The sequence below is a fragment of the Pygocentrus nattereri genome, chromosome 26 (assembly GCF_015220715.1).
Source record: "Pygocentrus nattereri isolate fPygNat1 chromosome 26, fPygNat1.pri, whole genome shotgun sequence".
Lineage (NCBI taxonomy): Eukaryota > Metazoa > Chordata > Actinopteri > Characiformes > Serrasalmidae > Pygocentrus > Pygocentrus nattereri.
The window spans coordinates 24,183,273-24,199,362 of NC_051236.1; positions in this window are offsets into that span (position 1 = coordinate 24,183,273).

Here is a 16,090-nt window from a genome sequence, read left to right on the forward strand (position 1 = left end):
TGCCTGAACAGTTACCGTTAACATATTAATTTCCAGTTTATTTCCCTTAGCCAAATAGTTTACTGGCATATTTTAATCAGCTACTGCAGATTTAACTCACTTTCTGCTGATTTTCATTCACACATGGGAAGATTCCGTGTTATTCACTGCTAGATAAACCAGCATACATTGTGTTTTGGATGCTAGTATGCTGGTCAAGCACCATGGCCATGCTGAGGGAGCAGCTAAACTAGCACCAGAGCAGCATAAACCAGACTGAATGTTTGATTTAACCCAGTCACTGGCATATTTACATTTACAGCATTTAGCAGACGCTCTTATCCAGGGCGACTTACAAGAGGTGCTTTGTCTATCTAGAGAAAGTATCTTTGCTAGTTAGTAATAGGTTAAAGAGAAAGCCAGTCCTGAGCTCAGATATTGCTAAGAAACAAAAAGTCACTGTAGATACCCAGAAAAAAAGGAACAGAGTTGAACACAGAACTGTGTGCCATGCAGCGCCTTGCAATACAATAAAGTACAATACAAAGTGCATTCAACAATAAAGTAAACTACAAAACACAGTGCAATACAATAAAATATGATATACAAGTGGAGCACAGTATATTGCAATCCATACTTAATTCAGTGCTCATTTAAGTGCTGTGTAAAGAGATGTCTTCAGTCTGCATTTGAAGACAGCGAGAGACTGCTGTACAGACAGCCAGTGGGAGTTTGTTCCACCACCTGGGTGCCAGTACAGAGAATAGTCTCGATGCTTGTCTTCCAAGCGCCTTGAAGGATGGTGGGTCAAGCCGAGCTGTACTCAAAGCTCGAAGGGCTCATGGTACAGTTTGAGATTTTACCATTGCCATCAAGTAGGTAGGGGCTGGTCCATTTTTGGCTTATAGGCAAGCATTAGGGTTTTAAATCTGATGCGTTCAGCTACAGGAAGCCAGTGAAGCTTGCTTGGGCAGACTGAAGACGAGCCGTGCTGCCGCATTCTGGATGAGTTGCAGAGGCTTGATGGCCTGCATGGGAAGACCAGCCCAGAGCGAGTTGCAGTAGTCAAGCCTTGAGTTGACAAGAGACTGCACTAGCACCTGGGTGCCCTCTCGGGTGAGGAAGGGTCAGATCCTACGGACGTTGTACAGGAGATATCTGCATGACCGAGTTAGGTTCACGATGTGAGTCGAGAACGATAACTGGCCATCCAGAATCACACCAAGACTTCTTGCCTCTACAGATGGAAGAATCAGAGAGTTCTTGAATGAGACGGTGAGATCATGATGAAGACTGTAGATGCAGGGATGAATATCAGCTCAGTCTTGCTAGGATTGAGCTTCAGGTGGTGATCTGCCATCCATGAAGAGATGTCAGACAGACATGCCGAGATGCGACTGGAAACCTGTGTGTCAGAGGGTGAGAAAGAAAACATTAGTTGAGTGTCATCAGCATAGCAGTGATAAGAGAAGCCATGAGAAGATATTACATCACCCAGAGAGCTAGTGCAAAGAGAAAAGAATAGAGGACCCAGCACCGAGCCTTGTGGGACACCAGTGGAGAGCCTGCATGGAGAGGATGTGAACCCTCTCCATGTTACCTGATAAAAGTGATCCTCCAGATAGGACTTGAACCACTTCCATGCATATCCAGTGATTCCAAGGTTGGTGAGGATGTCCAGAAGGATCATATGGTTGACTGTGTCAAAAGCTGCTGAGAGATCAAGAAGGATCAGGACAGATGACAGTTTGGCTGATCTTGCTGACTGGAGATTCTCAGTCACTGCTATGAGGGCAGTTTCTGTTGAGTGTGCTGGTTTGAAGCCAGTCTGCTTGTGGTCCTGGAGCTGGTTCTGTGTGAGAAAGAGAGAAAGTTGATTATAGACTGCATGTTCAAGATTTTTTGAAAGGAAAGAAAGAAGTGATACCGGTCTGTAGTTGTTGACATCAGAGCTGTCAAGCGTGGGTTTCTTCAAGATGAGAAGTACTCCTGCAGTCTTGAAAGTTGATGGAACTTTGCCTGATGCCGAGGACTTGTTTTTATTTCATTTTTATTTAACTTGTTTTTATTTCATTTAGCCATTAGGTATATTGCACTGTAGGTAGTGTTTTGCGACTGCTTGCCTGAATAGTTAACTAATGACCAGGGTTGGGCAAAATACTTTGAAAAAAGTAGTTATGGCTGAATACTGAATACACGGTCATAAATATATTCAGTAATGTATTCCATTACAGTACATAAAAAGTAACATATTTAGAACACATACTGATGAGGCACATAGGGAAAAGCTAAATTTGTTAACTCACAGTTATTCTTGCTGTTACTGGTTCTTCCATCCATATGTTTATTAAATCCCCCCCCCCCCACTGCCTCATGAACTACCCAAATAATTCACTCTAATCCAAAGTCAAAATCTTGCAAAATTGACTAAAACTAGGTAGCTTGTGATTTTCAGTTAATTGCTTGTATGTAACTTGACACAAAATGCATGCATGAGTCTAGTACCACACCAGTGCTAAGGCTATCGTGTCCACTATATGAGGAGATTTATTTATTTATTTATTTATTTCTATCATTCTTCAAAAGAGTTTTGTAATGCTGAGATTAATAACTGATCACGTTGATTTATCAGTCAACTCCGGCTTTATCAGGAACTTCAGTATTTGTAAAGAAGCTATTTTTTGAGTCATTCTTTAGAGTGTGTGTTTAGATGCTATGCACTCATTTAAAATAGTTAATAAACAAGCACTGATGGTGTTTCTTTAAAAGATGGTATGTATATTTTTTAACTTAGTGTTGAAGTATTCTCCTAAAATGTAAGAAAATAACAAATATTCCTAATACTTACATTCTGTTAAAACACTAGGCAAGGCCAGGCAAATTTATTTGTATAGCACCTTTCATGAACAGCCATCATAAAGTTGTGATTTACAAATAAGAAAATACAAAGATAATTCAAATGAAAATTAAGTAGTACAATAGAAATTAAACACTTCATATAATTTACAAGACAACAAATAACAAATAGGAAAATGAAGTGCCATTATAGGGTAAAATGGCAGTAGGGCTAACAGTGTTTTAAACTGAGCTGAAAGCCTGCTTAAATAGGAATGTTTTAAGCCTGGATTTTAAGTGATAGCAGGGCTGTTTTCAACTTGTTCCAATTAAGAGCAGTGGAGTAGCTAAACACTGCTTCTCCATGTTTAGCCTTTACTTTAAGCAGGAATAACTGACTAGTTCCTAACGATCAGAGAGTTCTGAGTTCAACTCTCGAGATCTCAAGTCTATGAGAATTTTAATGATCAATGGTGTCAAAGGCAGCATCGAGATTCAGTAATAGTAGAAAAGATATTTTTCCAGAGTCTGAATTTAAACTAACACTATTAATGATATTAATTAGAGTACTCTCAGTACTACATCACATTGATCTACATGCTAGTCAGCTCTGCAGCACATTTAGTGAGTCCATAGGATTTAGATCAGGAAAAAAACAATGAAAACAGGTAGGAAAGGAGTATTCTTAACCTTCTTAACTAGCCTAGACCGAATAACCGCGCGACAATGACCGTTCACTCATAAAATGCTGCCTTACGACATCACATTCCAAGGCTCTCTGGACACTACCAGTTGCTTTCATCTCTGTCATTTCTGTTTATAAATGTTTTTTGAACTGAAGATATATCTAAACAGAAATATACACACACACACACACACACACACATATATATATATATATAAATAATATAAATATAATAAATATAAATAATAAATAGTGATTTTCTGGATGTTAGTGTGTTTGTTTAACCATTTTCAAGCCCAGTATTACAGTATTATATGTAGTTAAAAAGCAGCTCCTGGTTTGACCAATCAGTGCATCAGTAAATTGAGCTCATAATGTAACTGATGATATTAACCATATTAGCCATCTCTGTGGCGGCTATGAAGGTGTCAAGGAGAAATATGGACCCAAGAAATTCTTGTTACTTTTTATTGTTTTTATGTTTATTTGAATTATGAATATGACTTTACATACAGATTCACAGACACAAAAATAAATGCTCAATTTTCTGACTAGGAATGTTAAACACTATCCACCAATTGTGACTCAGAAAAAAAATTGTTATTAATTTCCAGCTACATTGGCCTGGAAATCACTGAAAGACATGATTAGTGTGATCCATCATTGTGTTTGAGCTTTGTCATCTCCTCTGGATCCGTATTTCATTAATGATAAATACATGTGCTGCGTTGACATTTAAAGGTCCTCTTTAAATTGGAAAAAAATAGTTATATTCATATTGAGTCAATTTTATGCCTCTTTGATGGAGGACTCGTCAGTGCAAGTCTGAGTGACTGTGATAGTAATCACTTCAGGAATGCTGGATTTAGCCAATCAGCTCTCAGATCAGTACAAGGATGTGGTTATGGTGGTGGAATGAGACACCACGGGAAACCTGCATAATAAAATATATTCGGCCGTTTTTATATCCGCACCACAATAGCTTTCAAAATTGATTAGTCTTTAATGGCTGATTTAACCATAATCCTCTTTGCAGACCAATTTTAATGGTTCTGAAACCATGAGAAAGGGGTTTCCGGATCTGGTATAGGCTAAACAGCTAGTTGTCTACTTGTAGACTGCAAGAACAAATGTTATATGAATATGAATTTATCACTGATAAATCAAGTTACTTGAGGAAGATATCAATAGCAGTGTCTGCTTGGTAGGGTAAACTATGGGCCTGATGCCCAAGAGGAACTGTAGATTATGCTTGTGGTTTTGTGTACAGTTAAAACTGAAATGTAGCAAGACTTCACATTTTCTCAATAACTTAACCATTTTTCCATGGAGTTTCCTACTCAAACACATCCAGCTGATGCCATAACACATAATATTCATGACAGGGATGACATCATCTTTTCTAAATACTGCCTGGTGTCTGTAAATGGTTACCTGTTGAGACTCCAGTCAAAGGGACAGGTTTTGTTAGCGGGACGCTCCAGTTCCTTTTTAGTGTTTTGGGTAAAATAAAGTGTGACTTTTCTTCCTCATAAGGCTCTGCATTGTACAGACTCTCCACCCCAACATTACGTGACACGTAGTGAGACACATAAAGTGCTCCACCATTCAGACACTAATGGCTTGCAGGCTTTATTTTGATTGGCTGTCATTACGTCAGGTAATGGCAATAACGGCAGCGTTTTTGGTCATAGGCCTCATTTTAAAAGCTAATTCCTTTCTCTTTTGCTTTTTGTATGGTTCTTTGTAGTCTGTCCATTGGCTTGGACCAGCTGAGATCAGAGAGCTTCAGCTTTTCTCACATTTACGCCATTGTCTACTGCGTCCGAAGTTAAATATCTGTGTTTATCACAGAGCAGTTTGACTTCAGTTTTAGAGCAACAGAGCAATGGCTGATTGAATGGGACATCTGGAACTGCATCTGATTCTCTGTACATCTGCTAAAAATCTATTATAAATGAACTTATTAATACCTTAAATAATATCAGATTATACAGTCCCCTAAAAATAATTTAATAATTTCGAAAAGAGCCAGTAGGGCAGTGCAAAACGTCTATTTCTCTGCTAGACATTTACATGGTTTCTTACTTTGATATGCTGAGCCACATTTGTCTGAACGTACTGTGAATAAGTAATGCACTCTGGTATGAAGATGTTGGAACATAAAATTTAGGCAAGAAAACTTAAAAAGGCCTCCTGACATTTAAACAGCGTGAGGGATTAGTAATATAACACAATAAATGTGTTCATTTATACCCAAACTATACAGATGTATACAAATCTTTGAACACCCATAATCAAATTGCATGTTTACTTGATTTCCTAAGAGAATATGTTGGCATCCTCTATTGGGAACAAAGTTAAAAATCTTTATGCCATTGTTAGTGCACAGCTTCTACTTATCTGAGTTTACCATATTGAGGGAAAAAAATAAAACATATAAATGACATACCTTTTATTTCGTTTATTATGTCATTTATATAGGCCACATTTTATGTTTAATTTTTTTCCCCAATATGTTCATTTTAGCAAATAAACAGTAAGGGGTGCATTATAGTATGCAGAAATGCGTTCTCTGTAAAGGATGTGTGAACTCACTTTCACTCAAAAGTATATACTTGACCACCCAAACTTTTGCATGCAACTGTACAGTGTAGATAATCAGGGCTTAGCTACACTCTTGTGTGGACCAGGGATTTTACTTGGACAGACCTTCTATGGCTCTAGAAGCTAACAACGTCAAATGACAAACTGCCTTCAAAAGTTCTAGATATGTTTCTGGATTTAAAAATGGGTTTCTTGTATTGTTGGTCATGTAAAAAAGATCATATATCATGTACATGTCACATTGCACATGCTTATGAGTTATAAATCTTAAAAATTCCGCTTTTCATCTGCCTTTCATCTCCAGTCAAAACAGCCATTAAGTATAAGTTATTCATTTTTCAGGAGATCTTTCTGAGGAGATTAGATATAAAATAATCCACTTTCATAAGTTAAAGGAAAGCTGAGAGAAAATCAGTGAGGAAAAAAAAAGTTTCCAAAACTGGAGTTTAAAAATTATTAGAAGATATAGAGAAAACGTGACTATCAACAGTGTAAGACCTGATAGAGCACCAAAAACTGTGACTATCAGATAAACAGTACTTAAATCCTTCATCTTTGAGAGAAAAATCAAGCTCCTCTCTTGCTTCAGATCTGAAAAAATCCCCAGGTGCTTCTGTCCATCGTACACATTGAGAAGTCAACTCAATACTGTGAAAGGACATGTAGCTGTCAAGAAGCTGTACTGTAAGACATTACTGGTGTTCTCAGAACAGTGGACTGGCCACCTCAGAGTCCAGCCCTCAACATCACCAAATGTGTTTGGATTTATTTGGATCACAGGAAGCAGAAAATGCAATCATTTTCTGAGACCGAACTTTGGAGGTGTGGAAATTTATCAATTTTTTTGAAAAATTGAGAGCAGGTCTGTCAAAAAGAAGAAAGCTATACTACTAAATTAACTGCTGAATAAAAAAGATACAGATCAATAAAAACACTGGGAAAATGTTGCTTCTGCATAGTATTCTGTTAAAGATATGTTTTTACTGATTAATTCATAATTTGCACGTAATGACACATTATTGCACATTCCTATGCACTGTAAAGGCAAAAGCAAGGTTCTTTCCAAAAAAATGGTGGTGGTGTGTTTCATGATCAATTCAAATATCTTAATAATGTTGTATTTCAAAAACTGTATTGTTGTGTTCAAACGTTTCTTTTAATATATCTAGGAGCCATCTGTGAAATTACATTGGGATGTGGTACCTTATGTATTTTCTGCACACAAAGTCTTTCTGGGCACGTACATTCAGGCTGAAAACCTAACAAGCTACAGTAATCCCATGCTGCTTCAGTGTGAAATTTTCCAGTATTGTGTGTTTCAACAGAGGGGTTGAAAGTAATGTAAATAAATAGCTAATAACTCCTCGGCCAGGGGGCGAACAGCAGAGAAAAGGACCTGTGACTGTTTTTGTTACTGAAAACCCACACAGTTCACTTCGCAAAGTTCCCCCAGTGAAAATAACTCAAGCTGTTTTTTGTTTGGTTTGAGTTTGTTTGCTGCATAATGCATTACAATTTCAGGGAAAAATCGATTTGCATAACAGAAACTTTTATATGTAGTTCAGTGTGGCGTAACTGTCGAGTTAGAGTAATCATCTGCAGAGCTCATGCACCAGTTACACACACTGGGCCTGTATTTATCCAGGCTATCTAGTACCTATTCAGTGCTATTTAGGCATGCAGAAGGCAGTAGGGGGAACAGAATAAATACACTGTTTTTCAGTGAGAGTCTTCTTCTGGGCTTCTTTATATTTGCCTATACCTGACGTATTTGTAGACGAGAGAAACCAGAACGTTATATGTAAATATCTGCTATGCAATAATTTGCTTGGGACACAAAACAAGACATTCTTGTCACTTTTTACTGTGCTAATGTTTATTTGTGTTCATTCCAAAGAAAAAACAAAAAAGTATATGAATGTTATAAGGTATATACACTGTATAACAGTGATTTTAAAGGCAAAAGCACAGCTTCGTGCATTGTTTTCAAATGTCTTAAGACTGTATTCTGCTATTTTTGTAGAAGTTACTTTATATGGAATGTGCCGAGACCAAATTTCTGACAATAGGTCATTTGGACAAAGGTCAGTTTGATCAAGGCCGGGCTATCATATCTGACTATTTAAGCCAGGCAAAATAAATACTCGAACATGATCCCACTGGCTGCGCTCCCCTTGATGCTTTCCCTCTTCTGTTTTCACTGTGACCTCCTCTCTCACACAAACACATTCATACTTACCAGACATGACAGCATAGCCCATTTTCTCAATGGCCTTCGCTTCACTTGCAGGGTAATTCCGACATGCACTTTTGCATGATCAAACATGTCCAACTGTCCATTTCAAACACAATTGTTATTTGAGGTCTACATTCTGGATAACATAAGAAAAGGACCACCCAAGATTACAAACAAGGCCCCACTCCACGTTCACACCCTTGCTCACATTAATGTGCGGTTTTTGTGTTAACAGTGCAGTGTGCCTGTTGATAACCTATGAAGATGACCGCACTATTGTGTGAGTGTTACATGAACATAGTTTGCATATCATTCATGTTTACTGGTCTGTTATTCAAAGTGTTGACTGAAGCTCACTGTAGGCATAAACCATCAAAAACCAGTTTAAGGCCCCAGATTAAACCTAAGCCTAGAGTAATAAAGATTGTCAGTGGTGAATCACCATAGGCACTGCAGTCTAGTCTAAGACTAGACATAATACATCTGCAGGAAATCAGGCTGATGTGTTATTAAATGCAGTCAGTGATCAAGATGATTTCACACTTATTGTTAATTTTCAGATTTTCTTGCTATAAGCAATTGCTGAGGGCCCACCCAAGCCACTGGGAGTACCAGGTTAATATTTCTAGTAAGTAATATTTCTTATTTTTTCTACAATGTTTATTTATTTCATTTATATAATTAATTTATATATATATATATATATATATATATATTGTTTTATTGTCTTGTTGACATGACACAGGAATCAGCTGAACATATCCTGCTGTGATCTGCATAATCTGTATGTAGGAATCATCTGAAAGAAAACTGATATAACCTCACAAAAAGTCAGAGTCTCAAAAAGACTTAGCAAAAAATCCATTAAGTTTACAAAACAAAATCTAGATATGCCAGAGGCATTTTGGAAACAAGTGTTGTGGACAGATGAAGTAAAACTAGAAGTTTTTGGACACAATCTCCAGAAGTGTGTTTAGTGGAAAAAGGAGCAGCATTTGATGAAAAGAACACCTTGCCAACTGTTAAGCATATGGGTGGATCTGTTGTGCGGTTGTGTCATAGCCAGTGGCACAGGAAATATTTTACAAGTAAATGACAGAATGAATTACACTAAAAATAAAAAAATCCCAAGAGAAAAATAGAAAGACTCTCAGCTGGCTACAAAGAAAGGTTGCGAGTAGTGATATCAGTAAACGAGGGTGTTATTAGGTGCAGCCTTAGTAGGGTGCCCAAACCTTTGCACAAGCCACAATTACTATTTTTTCCAATATTCAGATAATCAAGTATAAAGTAGCTGTGCATTAAACAGAATAAATAGGTTGGAGTCTCTGAGAAAACCATTGCTAACAATGTGATTACAATATCTTTTCCAAAATTCAAATCATATTAAAATATCACAAAATCTGATGAAAAAAGACACTTTCCCTGAACCAGGAGTAAGAAGTCATTTATATAATATTACAGCATGTTTGTGTCATTACTAGCAACAACCACAACTTCTATGTATTAAACGATAAATGATCCATTGATTCAAGCCCCAAAGTTCAATCAGGTTGAATGTTCCTGCAAAATTCTCATCTGTTTTATTAGATTTTCTTGCGATTCAGAAGGTAAGAAGCAGTTGTCATTTCTCCAGAAGCCCAGTTTCTATAACTGGAAACCTCGGTAGCTCTTGAGACTAACATCAGTGGTCCAGAACAGAAGGTCTATTCTCCAAAGCTCTGCTGTGCTGTGCTGGGGTGGAGCAGACCGCCCTTCAAAAGAGGCCTCAGTGTACGGGCCTCAATCTCCCTGCTCATTACAATTAGATGCGTTTTGCTGTGCATGGTTGCAATTTCAATAATCTTATTTTGCTCTGGGAAAATAAAACAGATAGACATCAGAAAGAAAAATAAAGAAAAAATAGCCCCATGTCATAAATACTTCACCTCCTTTGCTGCTCGGCAGATAATAGCTTCCAAATGTTTAATATTAGATGCAATCAGGCTGAAGAAAAGGCACTGCGCTCTTTCCTTTTTTCTGGCTAGGCTGGAATGCTTAACTCCAAAGGAAACTGCATAAATCATAATGAATGTAAAGTTTAAACAAAGTATCATTTTATAAAACCTACCTCTGCCCTTCCTTTTGAGGAAGTCTATTGTCTCTGATTATTAATTTACTGTTTTTATAGTGTTACGCTGTAACTTTCTTTAATAATGTCCAATCACTTCAAAATCAAAGAGGAATACAAAATAGTGTCAGTAGAAAATACAGAACACCTTTTCAACCCCATCTCACTTTATAATCATTACCACATGAATGAAAGTTATGCATATCTTTCTCGCTCTCTCTCTCTTACTCGCTCTCTCGCTCTCTCTCCCGCTCGCTTTAGCTGTAGTACATTAGATCATTCGATCATACAAAAACATATTTTTAAAAATGTCTAATTTATGGTGGCTGCTACTAGCATTTTTAGTTATGTGACGTTCAATATTATAGATCACAGAATGTCATACATAGTCAGAAACAACATAAGCAAGACTACTTTAGATTGGTTAATGGAACACTTCCACAAAAAATCAGATTTGTGCCACTTTCCTTTAACCCCATGTGTAACTGATCTGTCAAGACATGTTTAGTGTCCAACTCAACTTCTTAGAGTTAGCGCTGGAGCCACGAGGCTAACATTGGAAACACAAGATCTCTAGTAGTCACGTATTAGTCACACACATCTTTTCCATGAATACACCCTCAAAACATCTCTCAAACAGCATCCAGGACTTCATTTAGGTCATGCAAACTTGCTGATGTGGTTTGGGGCACATTATAACTTATTATAAAAATAAACAACACTACAATCAGCCACTTTAGACAAAGGTACGCCAAATTCTGATCCCATCGCAGGAATATACATACATTCATGTGCACTCATGTCCTGCTGGCATATGGATGCTAAATTAGATTCATGATTTCTATTATTTCTATATTTGAATATGTATCTTCAGTTAGAAAATTAAATTCAAAATCACCAGTTATTTCTGAAAAGAGACAACAGAAATTGTGAATGTCATCTGTAGCATCCATATCCATGCGTGACATGCAGACACAACACCTGTTTGTCTTAAATGCTAAAATGGTAGCCAGCAGCATTCAGCTTCATGGTGAAGCTTTTGAAGTTTACAGTAAGTTAAACTGTGGCCAACCACATCAACAAGGCTGAGCAACCTTAATGAAGAGCTGGATGTGGTTTGAGATGGTTGGGAGAGGTTTTGGGGATGTATTTACAGAGAAAGATGTGGGCGACTGTTGACTTAACGTTTTTTTGAGGAATGTTAGCCAAATTTGGACAACAAACATGTCCATGCTGGTCGACTACATCTGGGGTAAGTGGAAAGTTGTGTACATCTGATACATAACATAGTTTGAGGCATGTTTGGCTTCAGTTTTGCATAAGAGCTTCAAGGCTAATGGAGCTAACACACTGCATACAACTCAAAATGGGGCATTCAGTTTGCCCAATGCTAATCAGTGCCTATATGCTTCAAATACTTCTTAGCTGCGTTAACCTCATAGCACCAGTCCAGCACAGTCATAGCACCAGCACCACTCTGGACACCAAACGTGTCATGACTGATCAATTACACTAAGGTAGGGTGAAAATAGTTTAAATCAGATGTTTTGCTGAACTGTCACTTGAACTTGCTTAGTTCCTTCTGTTTTTAACTCAACAACAGGCCGAGCAGCAGAACATATGTACAGAACCCTTCCTCGCTGAGCTAAAGCACCCAGCTGTCCCCTTCCTGCCTTCCTTCATGTAATATCACATTAGAGGCTGCTGTGGTGCGTCAGAAGGCTGAGCTTTGATCGCAGCCTAACGTTAGCATGTGTCAAAGAGCTGACAGGGGGGAAAGGAAATGAGAGATGAACTTTGGGTTCAGAGAGCCAGCACAGCCCATCACTTCAAAAGGCACACGCTTAGAGCCCTCTCCTCTGCTGTCGACATGACACAAATGAACAGAAACAGGTCAGGATGCAAGACCCCGAGCTTGTAAATTGCTACCATTCTCTGTTTTAAAGTGGAAACAGGGAGCGTGCTGGCTATCAGAAAAGTGAAGACATCTCAGCTTTAAATACTCATAAATCCTCAGAGGATCTTATTTTAGCTAAGTGCACAGCCTGATGGATTGAGGAACGATGTTAGAGTATATGGTAAAATGTAACATAAAGATATGCAGGTGTGCCGTTTCATAATCATGACGTTGTTCCACCAATCCACCAGCGGTAATGAGAGAAGGAATGAACATCCTAGAAGGTCGTTGATCTTCATTACTGCACTCACACTGAGAGAGCTTTTGAATTCCCAATATTGCATCCGTGTAGATATACCCCAGATTTAGAAGTGCTTTTTGCCCTTGAAATGTCACGCAGCCACTGGAGATAGTATACTTTCACAAAATGCTACACATACATTACTAGCCAACCGCTGTATTAATGTAATTAATATATTTAAATATAAATATATTTGGTTATGGATTACCCTCACATAAACACTACCAGTCAAAAGTTTGGAAAATCCTATTGGATTTATGTTTTTCATAATCTTAAAGGCATTTGGACCCAAAAATCTAGGCTGAAATGCTTGAAAGTTAATGCCTAGGTGTGAAAACTTTCTTTAAATTAATAGAATTAATAGAACTCACAGCGATTATCCACACCAGACAAGATCCCAGCATAAGTGCTTCTTCTACAGTCGCACTGAACTCAATCTCAGGTGGCTCATGAAGCTTTTTGAGACAAAGCCTACAGTGTGCAATCAACAATGTGATCCCTATATGATTACATATGTTATTTTACAGTTTTTGTTTCACTTTGATTCTAAAATAATAGTATTACAATTTAAGAACAACCCTTTATAAGTAGAGGTGTCCAAACTTTTGGCTGGTCACGCAGGATACTAAATAAACCATATAAAAGGATCAAAACTAGCCTGAATAGTAACACTGTAAGACCACAAGAGCTAATCTGAACATAAATAAACCTATAAAGGACAGTAAAACATTTTTTCTCTGTCCATTTCTAACCAAAGGCAAAACACTAACCTCTTTCATACAGGAAGAAATAATAAAGCGGCAAAGTTACAATGGCTCTCACATCCTTAGCCTCTAAGATTCTCCTAACTACAAAAAAAACAACAAACAAACAGGCATAAAGATGAATTAATACAGAATTAGCAAAGCTAGTAGCACAACAAAACCAAAAAAAATGTTCAAAATGCTATCAGGTTGAATTTGTATCTACTTTTGATATATGAAGTCTGACTTCAGCATGATTAGTGTCTTTGTGTTTGCCATAATATAAAGTAATTAGACCTGACATTCCTAAATGGAGATGGCAGTTCCATGGAAATATCTTTAGAATGCACTTACAATCTTTCTGATTAGATGGCGTGGCTTAGTTATTAGACATATGGTTTTAATAATGGAGTATTATTTTCAGACACAACATATCAGAATGTTCTACAGGGTGAGTCGAAAGTCACAGGACACCGTTTTATTTTATTTTATTTTTTATTTTATTATCGACTTTTATCTCTGGGGTCATCTCAAACAAATTGTGTATGCTGAGAAAATCCACAGCAAACACAACCTTCAGCACTGCGTCGTGGAGGCTTTTGACAGCATAAAAACATAAAATAAAATAAAACGGTGTCCTGTGACTTTTGACTCACCCTGTACTTTGCATATGAATGATTTTAGCATTGACATTAAGACTTTATTTTTCACATTATTACATATTTGCATAAGTTCGGCTTACATTACTGCTTAAAATGTATGGCTTCATTTGTTGCGCAACATACAATGTACTGTAAAACAGACAACCCCAGTGTAAATGAATACTCACGTGTTTCAAAGACAGTCTAAATTAGTGAAAATGTTGTCAGTATAAGTCTAAATACATATGTTATATAATAATGTGCCCAAAAGTATCCAGATACCATTTCAAAGTAGTGAATTCAGATACTTAAAAGGGCCTATATCATCATAAACTGATATAGTATAAGATATATAGTATAATATAACTGAATTTTCACTGTTTTGAAATAAGAGTTTGGTAAAGTATGTAAACACCATTACATTTCACACCACTCACTCCCCAGTCCATGCAGTCTAAACACAGAAACTGCAAAAAACAGCCTGTATCACATTCAGTTCAGCCTGCCCAGTGACACTGAAGTTAAAAGGAGTGTTTCAGTCTGGACTGCTTTTTGAATGAGGCCTGATATAGGGCAGCCCTATCAGAACAGAACTAATTTACATACATCAGTTTCAAAGAGTAATAAAAACAACATGTTTAATACAAAAGGATAAAAAGAGGATGGAAAATGGTCATGTGAAATGAATTAACACTGATTTTGGTAAGCCCTGTGATGGACTGGTGACCTGTTCAAGGTGTATCCTGTCTTTTGCCCAATGACCACTGGGATAGTCTCCAGCATCCCCCCGCGACCCTGAGGGAGAAGCGGCTTTGAAAATGTGTGTGTGTGTGACTTTGGTAAATAAAATCGTATGTTGTAAATAAATCTCAGTTTAAGTTAAAATATAGGATATTCCTGACACAGCTTGTGCAATCTCCACAGAAAGGCTCTGCCAAAAGAATGAGACACTCTGGAGCCTAAGATCACCATGCTCTCTGCCAAGCATTGGGCTGTGTTCTTGGAAGTGATGGAGCACCATTATGACCCAGAACTAATCATCCAACATCAGCACCTGACCTCACTGATGCTCTCGTAGCTGAATGCAAGCACCTCCTCACAGACATTTTACAACATCTAGCGTAAAGCCTTTGCAGAAGAGTACAGACTGCTAGTGCAGCAAAGGAGGATAAACTCCCTACTAATGCCCTTGATGTCAGAAGAAACATAGAAAATGCAGGTGCCTACAAACTTGTGGATAGTGTATACAGTATAAGATGTTTAAGAGGAACTCCACTGATTTTGCAAATTTGCTGCATAATGAATTGATTAAGTGATACTTTTTTAATCCCATAAATGGGGAAATTCCACCTCCGCATTTAACCCATCCGTGAAGTGAAACAGCACATACACACTAGTGAACACACACACTAGGGGGCAGTAAGCACACTTGCCCGGAGCGGTGGGCAGCCCTATCCACGGCGCCTGGGGAGCAAATTGGGGTTAGGTGTCTTGCTCAAGGACACCTCAGTCATGGACTGTCAGCACTGGGGATCAAACCGGCAACCTTCTGGTCACAGTGCCAGTTCCCTAACCTCCAGCCCACAACTAAATTGAATGGCTATATTTTTATTGTAGACACGGTGACCCCTGGTTCCTATCACCTCCATTGTACAGAGACCTGAGTTAGCAAGTTTCTCTACAAATGAACCATTTCACGTCAAACCACGTTTGACTGTGTTGACAGCTCGACCACTGAAAAATCGGCAGAGAAAAGAGGAAAAAAACACTGAAATAACAAATGTCTTATAACAACTATACGATTACCAGCGATGAGTGGATCTTATTCCTGCTTTGAGCCAGTTTGGTAACTGATTATCACTCTCTTCATCCCGCCAGACCTTCAGCAGAGGAGGCAGGAGGTGTACTAAAACCCCTGCATGGTTGTGCGAGATGGACTGCGGTTCTGTCGAGTGTAACCAGCAGGTGGCGACACTGACCCTCACCCGGCTCGCGTGGCCGCTGCATGGGCGCTCCGCAGCAGAAGCGTGTGTGGACTTTGGCTTTGAGAGAACGA